General features: G+C 54.1%; 1 protein-coding gene and 1 long non-coding RNA gene across 4 annotated transcripts in view; one reads left to right on the top strand and one right to left on the bottom strand.

Annotated features, from left to right (window-relative positions):
* Positions 1–9,142, bottom strand: part of NDRG1 (N-myc downstream regulated 1) — a 55,067-nt gene extending 45,925 nt beyond the window's left edge. For 2 of the 3 annotated variants that reach the window (XM_045453601.1, XM_045453602.1), the window contains exon 1: positions 9,024–9,142. The gene's annotated coding sequence lies outside the window, so the exon portion shown is untranslated. Of the gene's footprint in view, positions 1–7,504; positions 7,750–9,023 lie in introns of those variants that run through there. The other variant, XM_045453599.1, reaches the window with a different exon arrangement.
* A 12,703-nt stretch (positions 9,143–21,845) lies between these two features.
* LOC123586760 lies at positions 21,846–24,356 on the top strand. Its single transcript, XR_006706931.1, has 2 exons — positions 21,846–23,289; positions 24,135–24,356. It is a non-coding gene; the product is annotated as an uncharacterized LOC123586760 (long non-coding RNA).
* Positions 24,357–24,724: the final 368 nt, after the last annotated feature.

Below are 24,724 nucleotides of genomic sequence, written 5' to 3'. Positions count from 1 at the left end.
GTCTCCACCGCCCATGCCCCCCATGCCCACCCTCAAACACCATCTGAGCTCCAGGAAGCACAGTTTGAAACAGTGACGCATTCAGAGGTTGCTTCCTGTAGGTTCTTGTGTGCCCAGCACTGAGCAAAGTGTGACCGTACCTGTAACAGTTCCGCTGACGAGGCCCTATTGTGTGACAAGTTGGGGACAGGTCATGAACAAACAGACCCAGCCCTGCCCCACCGAGCTCACAGTCCTGCTCCCCCCCAGGCGCAGGCACGGCTGCCCTGTCCCTCCACGAGGCTACGCTCTCCTAGAGTCACAGGATCCCCCCAACGGCCACCACTGTCACCACCTTCACTTTACCAAGGGGGAGTCCAAAGCCCCAGGGGTCGAGGGACTGTCCTAAAATGGCACAAAGCCAGTGGCAGGCGGGGTGGCGGGGAGGCAGAAGCCTCTGATGCCCACAATTACCTCTCCACCACCTTCTTCCTAAAACCGTTTCTTCTCAGGGTTCAAATCCACAGCATCCAGACCACACGGCTCGTTCAGGAGAGCAGTTCCATGCTGCTTTGCAGGTGATCGAGATGTTCTTCGCCAGGAGGGAGGGACGGGTGGGGGTTGGGAGGAGGTGGCCTGGTTTGCAGTGCTCTGGCCAGCGCCCCCACCTGCCTCCCCCTGCCAGGAGCCACCGGGAGCCCACACTCAGGGGTCACTCCCCTCAGGCTCCCCGAGATCCCGCTTGGTGCTGCAGGGTCCTCCCTGGGCTTGAGGCCGAGGGCTGGACGCCAGGTCCTGCCGGTCTCCACCACCGCCTGGAAAGCCCCTAAACAGAGTGTCAGATTGGAAAGGGCCAAGGCGGTCCTTTGGCAGACAGGGGGACAGGGCAAGGACACCCAGGACACAGTGAGTGGGAGCCCAGCGGTCCGGCCTCCAGTCCTCCAGCCCCACCTTGCATGACGATGGATGTGTGGTACCCGCCATCCCTGTCTCCAAGAAGCACAGACAGCCAACCCTCAGGACAGGGAATTAGGCCAGGACACATCTCCTTCTGCTAAACACCGCCCCCCCTCAGGGCCAGCAACGCGGCTCCAGGCCACAGCGCCCGCTGCCAGCCCCGTTCACTGGACCGCTTCTTCCTTTCCCACCCGCTCTCCCCAGAAGGAATTTGGAGGAAACCCCCCAGAGACAAGTGAAAGGTCACCGGGAGCTGGGGGCAGAATCATCATGTACTAGCTCTACAGTCCCCGCCAAGTTCTCTGGCCTCGTAGCCTCAGTTTGCTCGTGTGTGAAATGGGTACTATTCTGGCTCCCAGAAAGTAGCAGGGTGGCTTAAGTTAAATAACGGAACGTAGAATCTGGCACATAGCATAGCGGCCCCCCTTCCCCACCGGGGGGGGGGGGGTATGTTCCAAGATCCCCCCTCCCTGCCCAGGGGACACCTGGCACCGCGATAGTACCGAACCCTCTACACCCCTTTTGCTCCTACAGACACACACCTATGATACGGTGCAATGTACGAACTGGGCGTGGTAAGAAATTAACAATAACTAGTAATAAAATAGAGCAACTGTAACAATATACTGCGACAGCTATGTGAGTACGAACTCTCTCTCAAAATATCTTACTGAGCTGCGTCTGCCCTTGCTCTTATGATGACAGAAGGTGGTAAAAGGCCTCCAGAAAGAGATGGAGTGAGGGCGGGGGGTGGGGGGGTGACACAGGCGCGGTGACATAGCGTTAGGCTACTGCTGGCCTTCCGACCTTTTGTCAGAGGGAAGATCATCTGCTTCTGGACCTCAGCTGACCGCGCGTAACTGACACCACGGACAAGGGGGTAGCTGCTTAATTCATCAGTGCATTTACTTTTCCCGGTCGCCACGGAGACCCGCGGACATCTGGGAGGACCCAGCCTGTGTGTTCTACACCCGTGAGGCCCAGAGCAGGCCCAGCAGGGAGGGGGACCCCACGGAAGTGCAGCAAGTGCCACGTGGGTTTCCAGCGATCAGACCCAATGCACCACCATGGACGTCTCCCCTCCGTCAGCAACGTCCGTCAATGAGTAACGACAGCCCAAGGAAAGCTGGGCGAATACCTTTCCGGTTCGATAGACCCAGAAGACAGTCAGCAATTAGTTGGACCTCGTGGGCTCCGAGGGAAGCCAAGACTGGCATTGGCCCAGAGGAGAGAAGAACATGACCCCGGGGGGCCTGGGAGGGCAGTGGACAGAGGCCATTTCAGGCAATGTGAGGCCTCGAGAGAATTGTTAACCAGTCACGGGGGCAGCGAAGGGACACACAGAGCCCGTGACTCTCGAAAGCCTTGACGAGGCAGCGGGAGCACTGGCTTAGGAGTCAGTCAGGGCACCATTTGACAGATGGGGAAACTGAGGCACGGGGAGGTTCAGAAATGTGCCCCAAGTCACCAAGCAACAAGCCAGCACAGGTTAAAGGGGAAAGTTGACCTTGAAGTCAACTTGGCCTCAATACGCAGGAATACTGTACACCCACCCTTTGTCCAGGCAGGACGTCCTAAGGATGAACTGGGAGGCTTTTCCTATGTGGATCGGCCGAGGGAGTCACGAGCTTCTCCTCCACCTGCACAGTCCCACAGCGAGCCCCGATGAGTGGCCCGGGCTCTGGACGGAGTCCGTGCCCTAGACCTTCCTACTCTGCCTCACAACCCCTAGAAAGCCTTCCGTTTTAGCTCTCCCCCAGGAGCCTTGCTGATTCGGCCATTCCGATACTTTGAAACAGTGTTCGCTTCACTGTTCTATTTGTTGCTCACGGAGGTCCCTGGCAGAAGGTGGATACTGTCACCCCAGCTTACAGAGGGGTAGCCTGAGGCTCCAAAGCAAAGGCCCGCATGACTTCCTAAAGGCCGGCACCCACTCTTTCCACGTGGGTGCAAGTGTGGGGGGCAGGGGCGGGCAGACAGCGGGCTCCCGGAGGCCTGTAGTGAAGCAGAGAAAGAGGCCGACCAGGGGGGAGTGTTCGCAAGCTTGCATCGATTCGGAATGTCAGCAACTGGCCCAGATTTTGTCCCCTCCATAACACGCCTGGTTTCAAAGCCACATGAAAGTGGTGTTCTTTCCAGCACACTGGGCTCTTTATAGGACAGAATTTAAAAGGGGGGCGGGGGGGGGGTGGAAATCAATGTGTGCTGCTGCTGTTAGGCACAGCATCTTCCCCGACTACTGCAATTCCCGAAGGTTCCAGAGAACAGACTCATGCCTGCATTAACCTCAAGGAAAGCAGCCTTGGGGTATGCCTTGGAAACCGCTGCCTTACTGTGCATACCGTTCTTTCTTGCCAGAGAGGTTTTGATATCAACCTACAAGGCAGTTCACGGGTCCTCTTGAGATTTTCTGGACCTTTTGAAACCCAAGGCTCTGGGAGGGTGAAGAAGTTGGTGGCCTTAACTCTCCATGCTCTTCTTATGTAATCAACCTAGTAAGTGACACGGATGGACTTCCTGAACCCTCAAGAGAGCTCTCCAGTTTAGGGGAACAGAAGTCGAGAACAGGGTTCTCAAAGTCAATAAAAGGGTTCAACTGCCACGCGGAGGAGAGAGCCAGACTAGGAATTCCTGGAGGGCCCCTTCCTGCTCCGCATGGAGCCCGAAACTCAGCAGGCATTCAAGGAATCGTTTGATACCAAAAAACAAAAACAAAAACAAAAACAAAAACAAAAAAAAAACAAAAAAGGAATCTCCCCAAACAAGGCAAACCCCTGCTGCACTCACTCCACAGGTACCGGGGCCAGAGCTGAAGTGGGACCTCCTCTCTGGGTTCAACCAGAGCACAGAACTAGCCAGAGGGTCCAGGACATAGAGCAGGAAGAGGGAGGGGTTCGCAATCCAGCGGCACCCACCCCCTCTCTGCAACACCCCCCGGGGATCATCCTGAAGGTTCTCAGTAGAATTTTGGCAGCCCGATAAATTGGCTTGGTAGAGAGAAGACTGTCTGCGGGGACAAGCAGAACGATGGCAAGTCCAAAGGAGGACACTGGTAGGATTCAAGGATTCTTCTGCAAATCTGAGGGACAAGCTGCACCAGATGGTCCGTGAGATAATTTGTCAAACGCACACCAACGGAACCAATGCCAGCACAGGGCAAGGATGTAGATTCCTCCTACAAAACCCTTTGTTCCAGAGATGGCATGATGGCCACACAGACAGGATCCTTCCCCAAGATGGTCTCGCTGCTTCTACACTCTGGATGGCCTTCCAATCTTTCCTACACCAAGACGGCCCAAGTTATTTCCTTAAGAAATGGAGGGCTTCTTCTGATCAACGTTAAGTGCCTACTAAGTCTGCAGGAAAAAGGTAAGCAGACTCAGCCCAGAATGATCCAAGGAGGGCACCACCCCAGCATGCCAGCCTGCCTGGAGGGGAAGGCCAGGAAGGGCGTTCTGGAGAAAAGGAGGCAAGTTCAATGCTTAGAAAGAGAGAGGAGAGGAAGCCAGGGTTCCTAGCTGGGAGTCCGCAGAATTGAATACCTCTTAAGACTGCTGCTCAAACACACATGTGGGTGGTGCCCAGAGAGCTGCTCAGAATCTTCTCAAAGCCAAGGGAATAAAGCTAGGATTAGATGGGGAGCAGGATGGAGTCCTGGCCCCCATCCATCTCTTCAAGCAGAGCTGAACACAGGTGTAAACATCCCCACGTATACTGAGGTTGCCACAGACTTAAGAGAGAAAAACTACAGAACAAAAGATGAACCCCTGAGCAGGCCATTCAAGGCCCCCCAGAGGGCTAATGAGCCTCATCTCCTATGGGCTCAGTTGGAGGAACACCCTGTTAGACTGGAAAAGCCTAGAGGCAGAGCCCCGGCAGGTAGGGGGCGGGCAGGTCTTTAGTAAATGTAAGATGGCAAGGCAAAGGTTGGACACAGAAAAGTCCCTTCATGGACCTGAATTTGTAATCTGTTCCCTTCTGTAATGCCAAATCAGACCCCCCCGATTTCCCTCACCTCTCACAACACCCACCCTGGAGAACTGGGCTCCACACGCACCCAAAGTGCCCCAGTCCCTCCGCGCACCCACCTCCAATAAGCCTGGGCTGGTGTGGGAGGAGGCCAAGAGAGTATCGGGAAACTCACCTCCAGCTCTGCAGCAGACGCTGCCTTCCATCCATCTCTGGTCTCCAAATGGAAACAGAAAGAACAAGGAGACAGGCAGGCCTGGGCCCCGACTGAGATCAGGGAGGTAGGAAGGGCAGCATGAAACAAATCCAGGAAGCCAAGTACATGCTTCAAAAACAGGTCCAGAAGGGTCTGGGTGGGAAAGGTCGACACTGGTAGGGGAAAGGTCCAGGGCAGCTCACCTGGAACAGGACCCCACTCGCTTGATTCGAGACACACAGGTCACCTGCCCAACCCTCAGTTTTCTGACCTGAGAAACGGCAAGAATGTCTCCCATCTTTCAACTGAATGAGGTGACAACACTGAAACCACAAGGCACCTTAGCCAGGTAAGGGCTGTTTATGGAGTCCCCCGGTCTGGTAACACAGGAGCAGGGGACACGTGGCCTCTCCTTTCCTTTCCCTCCCGCCCATCGCTCTGGAGCAGACGTCCTCAACCCTGGCTGCCTTCGTTACTCCCTCCCTCTAATCCAGTGCAGGGAACTTTGAAAAGGTGCAGATTCCTGGCCCCTCCCAAACTCGCAGGGCCTGGAAATCTGCATTTCGGACAAGGTTCTCATCACATTTTTATGCAGTCTGCAGAAGCTTAGTTTTTGTTTTGTTTTGTTTTTTTTTGGAAGAGCTTCAAGAAGCAAAACATGAGTTCAGCACTTGGAGGCACTTTCACTAGCATGGGTAAGCTTGGGACAAAAGTCCCGGACACTGATTGCCAAGGAAATGCCTTGAGAAATGTAATTTGTGGATATCATCGACAGCAAACACCTACATGGCGTTCCCACATGCCCGGCACTACTCTCAGCTGTGTATGTGGATTAACTCCATTAACATTTACAGGTCTCCACTAGACATGGTCTGTCATTCCCACATTACCGGAGAGGAAACTGAGGCAGGGAGCTCCCGTCTGCATCTCTGGACCTTTCATTCCAGCTTTTCCCGGTCACCCCAACATGCTGTCGTGAAAAAGAACAGACGCTTGGGAGTCTGGCTCTCTGGGTCCAAAGCTGCCTCTCCCACTTTCAGCCAGGTGGCCGCAAACAAGTCCCTTAAACTCTCTGAGCCTCGTTTCTCTGATCTACTCAGTGGAGCCAATACAGCTCAGGCAGAACTCTCCCAGGGACGAAAGGGAAAGCAGGGATGCAGTGGAGGGCTAGGAGAGAGAGAGAGAGAGACAGAGAGAGAGAGAGCCCTGCCCCTCTACCCCCTCCCAGCCTGAGTCAGGCCTCCTCCCCACCAGAGTCTTAGATGCTGAGTCATCATCCTGGCTTCCTTTCCCCGAGGCACAGCCACTTTGAGTCACGCCTTGGATGGGATTCTCCAGAGTTGGGTCCCAAGAAAGAAGTGAAGCTTTGGGCCACCAGGAAAACACAATGCCATCTTTCTTCCCCAGCCACGCCAAGGCAAGCTCAGGCCAGGAAGTTTCATGAGCCTGGTGGGGCGGGGAGGGTTCCCCAGCTCTGTTCAGATCTAAGGTCCAACCTGGAGGGGGCAGCCAGAATTCAGCGGGAGCCCCTGCTCGCTAGTCTGATTCTGCTAAGCTCTCAAGAACAATCTGATTTACACTAAATAAATAAAGGATGACCACGTTCCGCCCGGAAAGTTTCCTCGCCAGAAACTCAGTGAGGATCCTATTGATTTCCTCCCCCCTCACGGCAGAGGGGCCAACATCAAGACCAAGAACCCCTTTCACCACCTTCAGTCCCAACCAGAGGGGTCTGGAAGGTGAAGTTCCAGCTCTGGCTAAGCCTTGACAAGCCATACCCTATCTCTGGGCCTCAGTTTCCATCTGTAAAACGGGCAGAAGTTGGATGAGGAACTTGTGTGGGTTTTTCATTCCATTCCAAATTATCAGACCGACAGTAAGTAATCCTGAATTTGCATGTCGCGCCTGGAGATCTCCCTCTGGGGGAGAGAAGACCCCCAAACAGGCGCTCCAAGGTCTCTCTGCAAAGCCAAATCCAACACGGCCACCCCAAAGGTCAGTTGCCTGCTTGGGACCCCACCCGGGACATTAGAGGGGAATGGGGCAGAGGGAAGGAGCCACTCAATTCATTCAGTGCATGGATTTGAACTCCTCTCAAGTGCCAGGTATCATCAGGTTGCAGGGCGAGGGAGGCAAAGCCTTCCTTCTCAGCCTCTTGTGGGGGACAAAGTCCCACAAAACTAACAAGTCACAGGTGAGGGCATTTTATAGGTTTGACCCCTTACACCAGGGCAGGGTCCCTCTGGCAGTTCCCCCTCCACTTCGGGATCACCTCCACCTCTTCCTCACCTACCCCCCCCCCATGCCAGGTGCCACATCAGCACTTCCCCCCCTTTCCCTGCACTTGTCCCCGCAATGGGTGAACCCCTTGCAAACAGGTGCTGGGATGTGCTCTCTCTGTACCTTGCTTACTTCAGTTCACGTTAGCGAAAGCCGGTACCGACGCCGAATTTCGGTACAGGAGGCACGGCTGGAGGGTTTGCGGGGACACTGCATTTTCACAGCGAGAACACAGGTCTGTATTTAGATATCTTGCTCTTTGAGAACAGTAAGTGTGGCCGATGGACGCGACGAAGAGAATAAAGCTCTCCAGTGTGGCCACGGGCTGAACTCTCTTTGAGTCTTCAATCTTTCCCCAGGAACTTAAAGGAAGCGGACAAATCCAAGTGGCCAGGACATCTGTGAGGAAGGGCTGAGCCTGGGCCCTCCCCCACTGGCTGCCAGGCACCTCCCTCTTCCCAGCCACAGACGGGTGCTGCCGCTGACCCACAGGGACATCTGACAGCAGAGGCGACAGACGGGAAAATTCCGGGAGGGGGGCGGGGGCGACGGGGGGCGGGTAAGGAAAGGATCCACTAAATCCGGGCTTCAGTCACTAAAGCGACGGAGGCGGTTTGTCGCCCCCCACCCCACCCCCAGCCCACCTCGCTCGTCACGCCCTGCCCTCCCGGCCCCAGGCTGGATCAGGGACCGCGGATCTCCTGGGAACGTCGGAGCAACTCCAGCTGCTCTTCCCCGCGGAGGGCCGGAGAGGCGGGTCCCGGAGGCTGGGAGACCAGGCGAGCGGGGGAGGTGGGCGGAGGCGAAAATGACGCCACCCGCAGCCCCGGCCAGCGCTGGGCCGCCACTTGCCCACACGACCCCTCTGGAGCAGGCCACCTCTCCCGCGCAGCCACAGCGCCAACCCCGGGCCACCTCGGGGTGCGCACCCGGCCCAGCGGCGCTGGCGGACCCGGGCTCCCGCGCGTACGGCACGCGTCGAGATACACTCGGACCCTCCCCCTCCCATCACACGCGCACACACCCCACCCTGGCTTCGAGGCGGAATCGGCCCCCGCCCCTCGGATGCAAATCGGTTCGGGGCGCAGTCTGGAAACCAGACACACCCACGGCCCCTTTTCCAGCCTCAGCTCGAGCGGTCCCTACCAGCCTCCTTTCTACACACGCGCGCTCAAGCCCTGCTTCCCCAGACACCCCACTCCGAGGACACACCCCGCCCCAACACACACACACACACGCGCGCGCGCGCACACACACACACACACACACGCACTCTCCCAGGCCCTCCTCCGGCTCCCCCTTCCAGCGCGCCCTCAGGCCTGCGACGCCAGCCGTGACTCCGGGGTGCCTTTGGGAAGCGCGATCAAGGTGTTCCCCGGCCGGCTCTCCAGCCGTCCCCGACCCTCAGGATCCCACTTTCCCGGCTGGGGAAAGGTGGGCGGGGATCTTTTTTCCTCCTCTTCGCTAACCGACCCCTCCACTCCAGCGGCGGCCGCGCCCCAAAGCCCCTCCTTGCTCCCCGCGCCGCAGGGTCGCCACGCACTTGCCGCTCGGGGACCACAAAGGGCGGTCCAGGGGCTGCGGCGGCACCCGTGGGCGATCGACGCCTCCCTGCCCCGCAGGAAGAGCGTGTCGGGCTTACCCAAGGTACAGGGAGGAAGGCAAGAGAGGCCGGAGCTCGGCTGGAGGCGCGGCGGCCAGCGGGCGCGGAAGAGAGCGGTGAGGCTGTGCGTGCGCTCCGGCGTCCAAGCGGCGAGCCGGGCTAGGTTTGTTTATGCCCGAGCGGAGAGCGACTTTATACGCGCCGCGGCCCCGCCCCCGCGCTCGCCCCGCCCCGCCCCTCCCGAGCCCGCACACCGCGGGGACACACCCCTCGCCGCCCCCTCCTCCCCGGCGCTCCTCCCGCTCCCGCCAGTGAGCCGGGCCCGGCCGGGCTGGGGCAGAGCGCGGCGGGCGCCCGCCAGAACCGCTGCCTGTTGCGCAAGCCTTTGTAGGGGCGCGGCGGGGAGGGCCCTCCCGGGCCGGGCTGCGGTTCGGCTCGGCGGTCGCCTCTCTCGCCCGGAAAGCCAGGGCCTCCGCGTGTGCCGCGGGCGCGTGTGCACGGGGTCGGGGTGGGGGGGGAGCGTTGGTGTGCTCGCGCGTGGCCACGTGCACGCTCGTGCCTGTGCGTGTGGATTTCCGTGTGTCTCCGTGTGACCGAACGGCCCCCTCGGCGTCTCGGAGTTTCTTCCGCCGAGTCCCATTGCGCCACGCCCTGACATCCCTTGTGGGCTGCTCCCCACTTCCTCCGAGTGAGTCTCGAGGTCTTAGCTCCGAGCCCCATTTAACCGCCTTCCCGAGGCTGCCTCCTCGGCTTCCCCGCGACCAGCTGCCAGCGGCTGTCCCTCCATGTCCCCCTGTTGGCTTGTCTCTCCCCTGAAATCCTAGCTCCCGCTGAATCTCATCCGTCTGGTTCACCCCATCCCACCTGATCTGCGAGCCGAGCCGCCCCTGCCTCTGCCCCTCCCCAGTTCTAAGCCCACCAGTCCCACTAGTTTCCCGCCCTTGGCCTTCTCCCCGCCCCTGGGAGCCGTGGCTGGGAGGGTCCTCACCCCTTCCTCTTCTGCTTCCCAGTACTTGACCTCGAGCACCCTTTCCACCCTTAGCTGTCCTTCTCCCGTTCCTTGTTTCTGTTTGAAGATGGTCTCGGTGTTCTCAACCCTCGCTGCGTATGAGAATCCCCGGAGGAACTTATTTTTGAAAGGGGCCTGCCTGGGCCCCGTCCTAGACCAGATTAATCAGAAGGTTAGGGAGCTCTCCAGGTAGTTCTAAGGTGCAGCCAGGTGAGAACCACTGGACTGGAAGAACACCATTTTATAAGTAAAGGAAGACCCTGTCACTGTCCCCAGGCCCCTGCCAGGCCTTGTATTTGCAGGCTCCAGTCTCCTTCCCCCTGCCTTATGGCTTCTGGCTGATGATAAACCCACTCCCTCCACCTGCCGGTGCTTTGTTCACGCCAAGGGACCTGGCTCCCTGTGCATCGTCTGCCTCCATACGCCCTGACATTTATTTCTCCTGTTAATCCACAAATATTTATCGAGCCACTGCAGTGAGCTGGGGTCTGTGCTCAGCCACAGGGGGGAAAAGGACTGAGAAGGCAAAGCTCTTTCCCTCAGGGGACCGAGTCTCTGTTTCCCCATCCGTGCAACACAAAGGCTACACTGAGCCCATTCATTCAGTACCCGGATCAAGCCCCTACTATGCCCAGGCACAGTCTTAGACCCTGCAGATATGGTCGTGAACAAAAATCTGCCTCCTCCGAAGCCACCCTGCTATTTGAAGGCCTTCCCAGATCTAGCAGTCTTTTTACCCCACTCACATGCATCCATTTTCCTTTACCTTCTGTTTTGGCTTTCAACAAACATTTATTGAGCACCTGTGGTTTGTTACCCGCCAAAGATACAGAGTCAAGTTTAAAACGATGGCGGAGCCTGCCTACTCCTTCGATAACGAATTAAAACACTAGTATGTGTGCTGAAGGAGGGCATTTGGCCAAGAGAGGCCCCTTCCTGCCCCTGTGAGGAAGTCTTTGGGACGGTGCACACAGAGCAACCCAGACCTGCAGCCAGAGGCCCCAAAGTTGCTCTATGGGAACCCCAACTTTCCAGAAGGCAGTGAGCAGGAGAACAAATTCAGGGACAGGGGAGGGAAGGTACCAAGGGCATAGAGAGGAGAAGAAGAGTGAGGGAGGAGAGAGAAAGAGGGAGACACAGAATCCAAAGCAGGCTCCAGGCTCTGAGCTCCGAGCTGTCAGCACAGAGCCTGACGCGGGGCTCGAACTCGCCGACCGTGAGATCGTGACCTGAGCCGAAGTTGGACGCTCAACCGACTGAGCCACCCAGGTGCCCCAGAGCTGAGGCTTTCTAAAACGAGGTTGAAAGGCGATGATTGCAGAGTCCAAACCCGCTGGATCCCACACTCCCTGTCTCATAGACCCAACACAGCCAGCTCCCTCAAGGTGGCCACACTATAGGAAATACGGACTTTGGCTCAAGTCCGGATGCACACGGGAGTAGAAGATGCCCATCCTACAGAGTGCGCCTGGGAGCCCCGAGCCGCCCACACCCCCACATCCCCCAGCCCGGACCAGCTGAGGCAGCAGAAGCCCTTGGAGCCAAATGTGGGTGCAATTGAGTTGAGCTGTTTAAATTATTTCTCTTTCTCGCTGGTCAGCAATAGAATTAGATTTGCTTAGTAAATGCGTGTGTGCTGCAAATCCGTCACAGGATGAGACTGGAGTTTCTGGACTAATGTCCTCTGGAAATTTCTGTTTAGCAACACCTTCAGTTTTATCACAGAATAGCTGGACGAAAAGGACCTTAGGGCTCACCTGTTCCCCACCCTCTTTCTTGGAAGGTAATGGTACTCGGGGTTGAGAGAGACCCGAGAGAAAGCTAGAGTTCAGGAGAAGAACACCTGGTTCCCATAGGGGCTGTGACACCTGGGCAGTTACCCCACCTCCCTGCACCTCCGTCCCCTCCGCATGCACATAGAACAAACGGGTGAGAGAAGCCATCAGACCTTTCCACCACAATGTATAAGCCTGACGTCGTGGTGCCATATTTCTTTCCTGCTGGGATGAGGAAATGTCCCTGAAAAGCCAGCATCCCCCAGCTCCATGAATTGTAGTGGATGTGTACTCCTTGAGTAGAATGATCCGGAAGGGAGGGAGATAGGGATTCCAGAGTACTGCCCCCCCCCCCCCCATCCTCCGGAATCCCTATCTCCCTCCCTTCCAGATCATTCTACTCAAGGAGTACACATTCACTGCAGTTCGCGACCCTTTCTAGTATCCCAGTTGCCCTCTGGTTACTGTAGCCCTACTCCTCTCCCCGCTTCCTCCATGGAATTACTCTAACCGCGTGTCTAGGCACAGGCCTCCACCTCCTTCAGTCCCTTTCCCTTTATTTTTAAGGGTTTAATTTATCAAGTTCCTGGCCAAACAGTTCTGCAAATCTTGTTAGGAAAAACAATAGCTTTCCCCACCCCCTCCCGGCCTCACCACTCACAAGCTCTACACCCCTGGGCAAGTGCTTTGATTTCCTGCCTCAGCCTCCTCATCAAAAGAAAAAAACAAAACAAACAAACAGGGGCGCCTGGATGGCTCAATCAGTTAAGCATCCGACTCTCTGACTCTTGATTTTGGCTCAGGTCATGATCTCAGAGTCCCGAGATCAAGCCTGACCATGTCAGACTCCGTGCTGAGCGTGAAGCCTGCTGAATATTCTTTCTCTCCCTCCCTCTCTCTCTCTCTCTCTCTCTCTCTGCCCCTCCTCTGCTCACTGTGGCTCGCTCTCTAAAAAAATAAATAAAATAAAATAAAATAACAAAAAACCAAACAACCCACATAACAGTAGAGTAATAATAGAATTAACTCCTAGGGTCACTGTGAGCAATATAGGAGTTAACACATGTCAAGTGCCTAGAACAGTGTCTGCATATAAAAAGCTCTTGATAAACTGTTAGCAGACTCCATCATCGCCACCGCCACCCCTGGCATCTTGCATGGTGCCCGATTCATACGGAAATCCAGCAGATACTGGTGGAGTAAGTGGGGGGACGCAAGTCCTTCTCTCTGGATTCTCCCTACTTCGTGCAGCCTGGCTCAGATTTTGTCGGGAGGGGAAGGGATCTGTCGACTTGCTTGCGGAGCCCATGCGTGGACCTCTGTAAATTCTCCCAGTGCTCTGAGAGCAGGTCTGCCCCCGCAACATCCCGCGGTGGGCCATGGGAAAAACGGCTGGAAAACAATTCCATGCGAGGCTGGATGTAAGCCTGTGCTCAGGGCACGAAATGATCCCGTACTCTGAACATAAAGAGATGCGCGAGGTTGGGCCCATGGAAAATCAATTTCTCTTCACTCTTGGTTCGTACGAGTTTGTCAAAGCTGCTGTAACGAATTACCACGAACTGGGTGGCTTAAAGCAGCCGAAATGCATTATCTCACAGCTCTAGAGGCCCGACGTGCAAAAACAAGGGGGCAGCAGAGCCCTGCTCCCTCTGAAGGCTCTGGGGAAGAATCCTTCCTTGCACATGATGCTCCCAGCTTCTGGTGCCTGCTGGCACCCCTTGATGTCTCCTGGCTTGTGGCCACGTCCCTCCGATCCCTGCCTCTGTCATGACATGGCCTTCTCCCTGGGTGTCTCTGTCTCTAGATCCTCTCTTCTAATAAGGGCACCAGTGAGATTGAATTAAGGGCCCACCCTAATCCGGTATGACCTCATCTTACCCTAACTAATTGCATCTGCAAAGACCTCATTTCTCAATAAGGTCACATTCCGAGGTTCTCAGTGGAAATGAATTTTGGGGGGACGGGATTCAAGCCAGCACACGGTTAGTGTGTACTTAATATTTGTAGCGTATTTGCAGAAGGACCCACGCCCTGGCCTCCTCGGGTCGGGCCCGAGGGTGCTGCTCTCGGAGGGTCTCCGAGGGGCTCCTGCCCGGCTTTCCGCCAGCCGCCCTGGTGTCATCGGCCCTCTCCGATTCCCTTCAGCCTCTGCTTGGCTTCGTCCTGAGCAGCCTAATCACAGGTCCTGCCTAATTAAACCTTCCACTGCTCCTGCTGCCGGCCAAGTTCACCACCCACCCCCTCCTGGAGTGGCTGTGCCCATGCCCCTGCACATGCCCGGACTTTTCCTCTCCCTCCCCCAGGCACTGGGTAACTCACTGCTTCCCCCCAACATCCTCACCTCTGAACCTTGGCCCACAATGTTTCTCCTTCTAGAGAGCCCCCCCACACACCCCCTTCCCCTATGGAGACTCCATTCATTGGGGAGGAACACTAGGGGTGCTCTCCACCCCACCCCACCCCGCCATTTCAGCTCTCCTACTTCCCTGAGGTTAGGTGTGCCTCTCATTGTCAACAGATGGGGAACGGAAGTGACCTGTGTCACTTCGGATGGGACCTTTATTTATTTATTTATTTATTTATTTATTTATTTTTTTAAAATGTGAAATTTATTGTCAAACTGGTTTCCATACAACACCCAGGGCTCCTCCCAACAGGTGCCCTCCTCGATGCCCATCCCCCACTTTCCCCTTCCCCCCACCCCCCATCAACCCTCAGTTTGTTCTCAGTCTTTAGGAGTCTCTTATGTTTTGGCTCCCTCTCTCTCTAACCTTTTTTTTTTTTTTTTTTCCTTTCCCTCCCCCATGGTCTTCTGTTAAGTTTCTCAGGATCCACATAAGAGTGAGGATGAGACCTTTAATAGCCAGCATGGGATTCACCTTGCTCTCCTGCCTCGGCCACAAGCACTACCCCAGACAGTGTAGGTGACTTCCCTTGGGGCTTGGCAGGAGGAAGCATGGAACAGAGCCCCCGGCTGACCCCAAGTAGATATGGGACATGGGGAAGAAGTTAGCTGCCAGGGCAGCTGGATGGCTCAGTGGGTTAAGCGTCCGACTTCGGCGAAGGTCACAGTATCCTGGTTCGTGGGTTCGAGCCCCGCATCGGGCTCTGCACCGACAGTGAGGACCCTGCTCGGGATTCCCTCTCTCTCTTTCTCTTTCTCTCTCTCTCTCTCTGCCATGCCCCAGTTGTGCTCTGTGTCTCTCAAAAATAAACATTTTAAAAAAGAAAAAAAGAATGGAAACCAATTTGACAATAAATTACATATTAAAAAAAGGAAAGAAAAAAGAAAAAGGAACAAAGATCCTGCCCCTAGGATTTTGAGCTGGTTTGTCACTGCTGAGCCCCCACAGCTGCCTCGCACCTCCCCTCCCCCGGACTGGATCACCGTCCTCCAAGGCCATGCCACATGTCAGTTCCCTCCTGGAAACCTCTCATGCATCTCCAACCAGTTCATTTTTCAAATTCAATACCTAGTTGTCAAGCACTCACAAGCCACTCAGGCCCAGCGTGAGGGGCAGGAACAAAGGGATAAATACAACAATGGCAGGCCCGTGGACTTCTAAGTGTCCTTAAGTAGAGTCTCAGGGGCACCCAGGGGGCTCAGTCAGTTAAGCATCCGACTGTGGCTCAGGTCACGATCTCACGGTTTGTGAGTCCGAGCCCCGCGTCGGGCTCTGTGCTGACAGCTGGGAGCCTGGAGCCTGTTTCTGATTCTGTGTCTCCCTCTCTCTCTGCCCCTCCCCTGCTCACACTCTCTCTCTCTCTCTCTCTCTCTCTAAAAAATAAATAAACATTAAAAAATAAAAAATAAAAAATAGAGAGTCTTAGAAGACTCAGTGACCCAAGATTCTAACCTACTCCGAAAGGTCTGGAAAAGCCTTTCTGGAAAAGGGATATTGAAGCAGGCAGCCATTAGATGAGGCATGGGTGACCATGACCTTGCCACCTACTGATCCCTGGAGGTTGCATGTTTTCCTTTCTTTTCGTTAGTTAGAATTCTTTTTTTTTTTAAGCTTTATTTATTTTTGAGAGAGAGGGAGAGAGAGCAAACAGGGGAGGGGCAGAGAGAGAGGGAGAGAGAGACTCCCAAGCAGGCTCCACACTGTCGGAGCCCGATGTGGGGCTCAAATTTATGAACCTAGGAGATCATGACCTGAGCCGAAACCCAGAGTTGGACACTTAACGGACTGAGCTACCCGGGCGCCCCTGTTGGTTATAATTCTCTAATGTGGATGTGGCATAAACGATTTCAAATGGCTTAAGCAAAAAAAAGAAGGGTGTATCTCTGGGCTCATATAGCTGTGAAGTCCAGAGGAAGCTGGCTTCAGGCACGGCTTGAACCAGGGCCTGAGGTCACCAGGCCCCTGCCTCTCCAGCTCTCAGTAGCTCTCAGATAAGTTTCACTCCAAGTTGGCTTTGTCTGAAGGCAGGTCCTTCGTAGATTCAATCAGGAGGTTATCAAGTAAATGTAGGTCAGTTAGCTGGAGAATTCCTTATCTCTAAGGAGGACAGAGCCCTGGGAGATTCCCCTCATTTTCTCTGAGAGGTCACGGGGGCTCTGAGGAGCCTGAATGTATGCTTGGCGGCCGCTCATCCGAAAATTGCCGGCCCTTTGCTCTCCACCCCCCTCTCTGGCCTGACCATCTACCGTCACCACTACCTACAGCAACAACTGCACCTTCCAGTCAAACCTGCCCGCTTGCCCTGGCCGGTCACGCCGGGTACCTTCACACAGCTGGGATCCTGCCTGTGAGTCCGCAGGGGCCACGGTCCCTCTATGCTGGGAACACGCCAACTTACACAGGGCAGGCAAGACTCAAGGGACATTTGCTGACTGAATGTAAGGAAGGAGGGAGGAAGGAGATTTGAATGTTAAGTGCAGACAGTTGGTTCAAAACTCCCATCACTCCTCCAGGTTTTGTATGCTCCTTTGGACTTTCAGAACATTACTCTGCTTCCTCCCCCACCCCCTCCCAAGGATGCATCCCCTTACCCTTACAGGTGATCATTGACTGATGTTCTGAGTGAACCAGAGGTTAAGCCTGAGCCAGCCTAAGTCTCCCCACTGGCTCCTGACTGCTGGTCCCCTCCCACCGTCACTGGGGACCCGAATCAGGAATGCAAAGAAGCGGGGCGGGGGGGGGGGGGAGGTAGAGGGGAAACCAACATGCCCTTCCACAATCTGGGGAGGGTCAAAGTGCACCTGAGCAGGTGGGTTATGGAGCCCATGGGACTTTTCAGAGGGAAGGTCCCCCCCCCCCACGCCCACCCACGACCTGACCAGTGGGCGACGTCGGTGCCCATTTCACAGATGAGGAAGCTGAGGCCCAGAGTTGACTAATGACACAGTCATTGCCGGACAGAGAGCTAGTGGCACGAGCAGGCTGTCTCTGAGGAGGAGGAAGAGAAGAGGTGACTGTCACGGTCCCACCGGCCAGCCAGGTGAAGCCGGAGCCCCCAGAGCCACGTCTGGGGCCGAGGTGCATTCAGAGTCACCCAGTCTTCCTTAAAGCAAACAGGCCATCCCCAGTTTATATCGAGACTAAAGGTGTACTTGTCCGGGTAGACAGTGAGTTCACCTTTAGCACATGAGCATCCAGGGTCAGCAGACCACGCTTTAATCCTGAGCGTGTCGTACACTAGGAAATGCCACAGAAATGGTTGCTCCCAGAACAACAACAAAAACGATTCAAAAATAAACGTTGCATGTAGAGCTATTAGAAAATTCATCGGGGCGCCTGGGTGGTGCAGTCGGTTAAGCGTCCGACTTCAGCCAGGTCACGATCTCGCGGTCCGTGAGTTTGAGCCCCGCGTCGGGCTCTGGGCTGATGGCTCAGAGCCTGGAGCCTGGTTCCGATTCTGTGTCTCCCTCTCTCTCTGCCCCTCCCCCGTTCATGCTCTGTCTCTCTCTGTCCCAAAAATAAATAAACGTTGAAAAAAAAAAAATTAAAAAAAAAAAAATTAAAAAAAAAAAAAAAAATTCAGATAAGCATGGGGTGCCTGGGGGGCTCAGTTAGTTGAGCATCGGACTCTTGATTTCATCTCAGGTCGTGATCCCAGGGCGGTGGGATCCAACCAGGTGTTGGGCTCTGTGCTGAACATGAAGCCTGCTGAAGATTCTCTCTTTTTTCCCTCTGCCCTACTTCCTCACTCCTGCTCACTCTCTCTCTCAAAAAAAAAAAAAAAAAAAATTCAGATAGGCACTGAATACATACAACACCAACAGAAATCACAAAAAATTACAATAACCCCACACTCAGTAAGAATCTCTGTTAACATTTTGGTGCTTCTTGCCGCAGAAATTTTTCTGTGGATATGTATGTTTGCATGTATGGGTAAATATGTATTAAGAGTTTATGATAGCATTTAATTGTAAGTAGGTATTTGGATGACAGCCTGTAAAAGTAACTATTGACTTTGTTATGACCTGCCTTTTTCACATAACCGTTTATGATGAACGTCTTTGCGTTTGAAAAAAAAGTCTGCCCACACCTTTCTTTTCTACTTTCTTATCATAAAATACAGCCTGTCCGAAACAGAAAATGCATCCAACGTTACGCGTGCAGGATAGTGGAATAATTATAAAATGAACGTCCGAGAATATACAGCACCCACCTGGGCCAAGACAGGGAACACGACCACCCCATGGGAACCCTCACCGCTATCCCCAGCATCCACGAGGCAAGGAGATTGTTCCTAACAACATATAATATTTATCCCGTTGCATGGATGGGACAACGTTTCGTATAATATTTCTAGCAAGCATAGTTAATACCGATTTAGCACAAAGGTACCGGGGGCTGTTGGAAACCGTTTGCGTGTAATAATGTTAACCTTCGCCACATCTCCAAGACGTAGGGTACTGTTTTTACCATCCCTGCTTTATAAGTGGAAAAACCAAGGCAGAAAACATATGAAGTCATTTGCCCAAGACGCCTAGCGAGTAAGGGGTAGGGCTGGAAACCAAATCGGGGCGGTCTAGCTCCCAAGTATGTTCCTCACCACCGTGTCTGGATGGCCCCCAAACCCACATTCTTCTCCTAAACCACCAAGTGCCTTCTAAAGCCAAGGGGCTCTGCACGCATTTTTATGTGATGTCGGTGGGGAGCAGCTTGGAGCTAACACTCTAGCCAGAGGGACCCAGACAACCAGAGACAATGCACCTGGCTCTCTGTCCTCGTCTTGTGACTCTGAATCCAGTCTCACCGCAGCCACACCTCCTCTGCTGAAAGGGAAAAGGGCCTCGCTGATGAGATCACCTCCTCCCTGGCCACCCCTCCCCCACCGCCAGGGGCAGTGAGGCTGAGCTGTCTGAAGCGGTGATAATGGGTTTAATCATTAGGTGAGTGACCAAGGGAGGCTTCCTGTGGCTGATTATTAATAGGAGCCCGGGAAGGTGTGCGTGTTCGGCCACAGGCTGGCGTTTTGGGGTGCCAGGCCAGCTTGGTCTCTTGGTTTCTGGAGTCACCTGCATGATTCAGAGTCTAGGCTGGCTCCCTTGACTCAGCGCCCTGCTGGGGGGCTTGGCCTCCCACCTCTGGGGCACCCCAGGCTCAAGGCAAGTTGCCGTCTCACTTCCCTCCTTTCTCCCAGGCCGTCTGCAGGAACTGAAGCTGCTGGGCAAGGAGACCTGGGTTTATATCCTGGGAAGCCTTGGCTAGATTGTCTAACCTCTTAGAACCTCACCTTGAGATGGGCGTGACCTCTGAGCTGTGGGGAGGGCTGCAGACACGCAGCGACCCACTGTTAGGATCAGTCACTCTGAGGCTCCCACGGTGCACTCTGGCTGCTGGAGGGCTTGACTGCCTCTGTCCCTTTGCACATGCTGTTTGTTCCCTTGGACACGCTTGTCTTTTCCTGGCCTCTCACCCTTTTCTCCACTGTGGGGCGTGACAGTCGTATGAGGAGGTATGATTTATTGCGGTATTAAATAGTGGGATTCTCCTCTTTATTTTTGCCGCAGGGCTCTAGGGAAGAACCTTGGCCCCTTTGAGCCCTCTCCATCCGGAGGTAAGATGACTGGGCTCAACGCAAGACACGGACCTTGCAGGCGTTTGCTTGGGGAATGGCTGAACTAAGAAAGATTTTGTTCCAAGAATACCAGAAGGGAAGGGGAGAAGCTGGAAGGGGGGGAAAGGAAGACCCCTCTGCCAGGGGTGGGGGCAGGACCTGGGGTTCCATTAGCAGCAAGGACCCTTGACGCTGTGTCCTGAGGCAGAAGAGGGGCTACGGTATCCTCACCCACCCTCTCCAGAGGGTCCCGGAGAGAGCGCCAGGAAACAGTGGAGGCAGGTCTGGGGGGGCGGCCTCCTGAATGCCCGGACCTGCACTCATGCCATAGCCAGGAGCCACGGGCGGCTACTTGTAAACTAATTCCAATGCGATGACATTTAAAAGTCGTCATATTTCAAGGGCTTGGTAGCCCCACGTGCCCAGTGGCCACTGTCCTCTCGCCAGCACACACGATGGAACTCCAGCATGGCAGAAAGTTCTAGCAGATGGTGCCAGTGAGCACAGGGCAGTTCCCCAGGGAGCGACGGGAAGCAAACTTTGTCCACTCTACCAGTTTTCAGGGACAGCTCGAATGATTTCTAGTATTCCAGTTCATGGGGATTTTGTAGCCACCTTATTCTCGGAGGCACCTCTGTGGGTCACTTCTGAGGCCTTCCAGGATGCTCTTTTGAGGTGAAGCTTTCACTATGCACCCCGAGGAAGGACGTAGGATGCCCACCTCCCGCTGAGACCTCATTTTCTTTTTCTTTTTTCCTGTCTCAGTCAGTAGAGCATGCAACTCTTGATCTTGGGGTCATGAGTTCGAGCCCCACATTGGGCATAGAGATTACTTAATAATAAAAGTAAATTAAAAAAAAAAAAGAAGCCTCATTTTCTTTTTCTAATGTTTATTTATTTGGGGGAGAGAGAGAGAGAGACAGAGCACGAGCAGGGGAGGGGCAGAGAGAGAGGGAGACACAGAGTCAGAAGCAGGTTCTAGGCTCTGAGATGTCGGCACAGAGCCCGACGCTGGTCTCCAACCCACAAACTGGGAGATCAGGACCTGAGCGGAAGTCGGATGCTTAACCGACTGAGCCACCCAGGCGCCCCTAGAGGCCTCATTTTCTATTGCAATTTTGTCTCTTCTCTTTGGGTGCTAGCTAGCTCTTTGAGAAAAATCTCCTGGTCACTGGCGTACCCCCGGCTGGCACACAGTAGGTGCCTAATAAATGTTGACAAGATGGACGGATGGATATGTTACCAGAAGGCAGGCTGGCTTGGGGCGTCTGGCTTTGATCTCCAACATAACTGGGTTTCAACCTCATCATTTCCAGGAAATCTTTGCTGATTACAACCTCTAGCTCTGGGCAGAATCATATGGGTTTTAGAGCCAGAGAACTCTCTGTAGTGATCCCAGATTTCTCCGTTGCTTTCTTAGGTTCACAGAACAGGCTTTGGGGTGACAGCTGGGAGAGCTGAGAGATCATTGACCAGAAAGTGGGGAGGGGTGGGGAGGGGAGGGGAAGCCGAAACTCAATAGACCAAAGAGGAGGAGAAAGGCCGATGTACGTGGGGTATTTGGGGTAGACAAGCCCTTCTGGGTGCCCAGCACGGGTGCGGGTATCACTCAGCCCAGCCGGAGCCCCATCTCACTGCTTCTCTGACATCTCAACCCTGCCCATGCTTGCCTGCGTGCTCGGTCACGTCCTCCTCGTCCGCTGCGTCCCCCACACACGCTGCATCAGCCTCCCAAGATGCAGGTAAGCCTCTGGCCAGGGCCCAGGTGCTCTCCCCTGCTGGGAGGTGGTGACTGTGCCCGCCACTGCCCCTCCTCCCCACGAGTAAAGAAAACCCCTCTTTTCATACTCGGGCACTCACTTTGTCTTTGAGCGTTTCTCACTCGGTATTAGAGAGGTATCAGCTGACCACATAGTTTTGTGGCACTTTAATCTTCTTCCAAGAAACATTTGAAACAGCCTTGCTTGATTGACTGATGATTCATTCATCCATCTATCCATTCATTCGTTCACCCACTTGTCCCACAATATTGCCTACTATGAGCAAAGTGTTCTGCTGTTTCACTGAATGCTGGAAGGTCCAGGAACTGATGAGGAAACCCTGCCCTTGACCTCTGGTCGGGCAGGTAGATGGGTAGTAATCATCGCGATTATAGCTCCCACTCACTGCGTGCTAATTCTGCGCGGGTCCTGTCCTAAGTGCTTTCTATATTGGAAGCCTCCGAACATTCTTACGTGGGAGATACTTTTGTGATTCCCATTTTATAAATGAGGAAAATGGGCGCAGAGAACTTTTTTTTAATGTGCGTTTTTATTCTTGAGAGAGTGCCAGCGCGGGAGGGGCGGAGAGAGGGGGACACAGGACCCCAAGGGGACCCTGTGTTGACAGCAGCCAGTCCGATGCAGAGCTCGTAGTCACGAACCGGGAGATCGTGACGTGAGCAGAAGTCAGATGCTCAACTGACTGAGCCACCCAGGTGCCCCTGGGCACAGAGAATTTAAGTGAAAAAAGCATCCCACGGCTTGTATGAGTCTGCTAGGGCTGCCTCGCAAAAGTGCCACAGACTCGGGGCTTACCCTACAGAAGTGTATTTCTTCACAATTCCAGAAGCTGGAAGTCCCAGGTCAAGGTATTAGCAGAGCTGGTTTCTTCTGCGGTCACTCTCCTTGGCTTGTAGATGCCACCTTCTCCCTGTGTCCTCACAGGGTCTCCCCCCTCCCCGCCCTGTGTGACTCTGTCCTAATCTCTTCTTATAAGGACACAGTCACAATGGATTAGGGCCCGCCCTAATGACCTCATTTAACTGAACTAGTTCTAGAAAGTGACGGTCTCCAGTCAACTTTGAGGTCCTGGGGGTTAGGACTTCAACATACGAATTCGAGGGGGACACAGAGGCGGACCCAGGATTTGAACCCAGGCTGGTGGCTCCAAGCTCCTGCAGCTCACAGAGAATTGCCACAGTGACTGACAGAGACGAGGCCGGAGGAGTCCCGGAGCAGGGGACACCTGCAGGGGGTGACAGGGAGCGATGGTTGGTGTCTCCCAAGTCCAGCCCCGCCTCACGGCTCTCTAAACCCTGGGAACCCTACATTCTCTGGGAGCTCTCAAACTCCAAACGGATCTCCTTCCGTGGCCAGGAGTCTCCCCTGCCCTGGAGCAGAGCAACAGACGTGGGGCCAGAAGAAAAGATTCTCCTCTCCCCCAGGCACCTTGCTGGGTCTTTCCCCAGGGTCCGTCCAACGCAGACAATAACGCTGCAAGTGAGTGAGTGTTATCTCCAAGAGGAGAAAACGGAGGCCAAGTTCTTTGCGGTTCTTCTTTTCCCCTCCCCCTTGGACACACCCTGCCAGAGAGTTTTGTAACTGGGGGATCCGCGTCAGTTATGGGCTGCGACAATTCTACAGCCAAAAACACTGAGGCTCAGAGAAGGAATACGATTCATTGAAGCCACAAAACGTATTCTGATTGGAACCAGGATACCCAGCTGGAGTGTGAACCTAGGCGGGTAGGGATTGTGTCTTCGTCTCCCTGAATCCCCAGAATGGAAAAGCAGATGAGCGCAAAGTAGACCTTTCCTACATATTTGTTTGAAGAATGAATGAAGGAAGGAATGAATGAACAATGAATAAACTAATGCCCAGCCCAAGCCCTTGTTTTAGCCCCAAATCACCCAAGAAAGAATGGGTTCTATTCATTTTCCCCTTCACTCTCCATAATAGGACACCAGATTTTAACACAAAACCGGCCCAAATAAATATATTTTCCAGTTTCCTTTGTAAGTGACTAAGCTTTGGACAATACTAGGTTCGAAGTAGAAGTAGCTGAAATCTAAGAAATATGCTTAAAGGGAGGAAGGATGCATAAATAAATTTGCTTCCTTGTTAATGATGGCAAGAATGAGATGCAATGGTTGGGGCTCCAGCAGCCACGATGGACGATGAGGTAAACTTCAGAATGAAATGTAACAATGAGAGAAGAAACCTAGGTCATTGATCACGGGGCAGAAGTCTGACCCAGACAGGTTTAGTTTGGAGGGGTCTGTCCTGCCACCTACCAGTTATTTAAACAGGCAAGAAATTCCTTCAATCGGCTTACCAGTTCAGGGACCTTGGAGAAGCAGCCATTTTAACTCTCTGAGCCTTAGTTTTGTCACCTGTATAATAGGTGACAGATTCTCCCTAATAATAGGAATACTAATACTGACCTCAAAGTCTGCTAAGAGCCTGGAGCCTGCTTTGGATTCTGTGTCTCCCTCTCTCTCTCTGCCCCTCCCCGGCTTATGCTCTGTCTCTCTCTGTCTCTCAAAAATGAAGAAACATCAATTTTTTTTTTACTTTCTCATGGAATCAGAGATACCAGTGGGCAAAATTGTAATGGGGTATTGAAGACCAGTCGGGAGTGGATAAATGGATTTCATCTCTCCCGCCTGGCGGTGGATGAGAAATGGCCACCTGGAGTATATTGTATTGAGAATTCTCTGTGTCATATCGACTAGTGATGTCTGTCCTTCATAACAACTAGTGATGTCTGCCCTGGGCAAAGAACAAAAATGGGAGCGTATGCACACGGTTAGGGCATTTGTCATCCCTGAGCTGGTTCCTTGGTTAAACCCAGTAAAGCTAGTGAATAGCCAGGTACTAGCTCAGAGCCCTCCCCTTGGCGTAGGTCCCCTCCAGGTAGAGCTGAAAGTTCCATGTTGAAAGATCCTGTGTTAAGTTACCCAGAACTTAGCACAGAAGACTAAGCTCTTGACACACCTTGTTTCTGACCTCCCAACTATCTCGCAAGCCAGGCACAAGTATACCCATCCTACAGGTTGGGGAAACTGATTTCTGAGAGTAAAAGCGACTTATCAGGACCTTTCAGTGACTGTTAAGAGGCAGAGCTGGAATCTTCCGTTCAGCCACACTGTGATCCCATGAGGCTGACAATCACAGAAG

Source organism: Leopardus geoffroyi, chromosome C3 (assembly GCF_018350155.1).
Source record: "Leopardus geoffroyi isolate Oge1 chromosome C3, O.geoffroyi_Oge1_pat1.0, whole genome shotgun sequence".
NCBI classification, from domain to species: Eukaryota; Metazoa; Chordata; class Mammalia; order Carnivora; family Felidae; genus Leopardus; species Leopardus geoffroyi.
The sequence above is the reverse complement of the archived record's forward strand: the minus strand, read 5'-3'. Positions and strand labels throughout refer to the sequence as shown.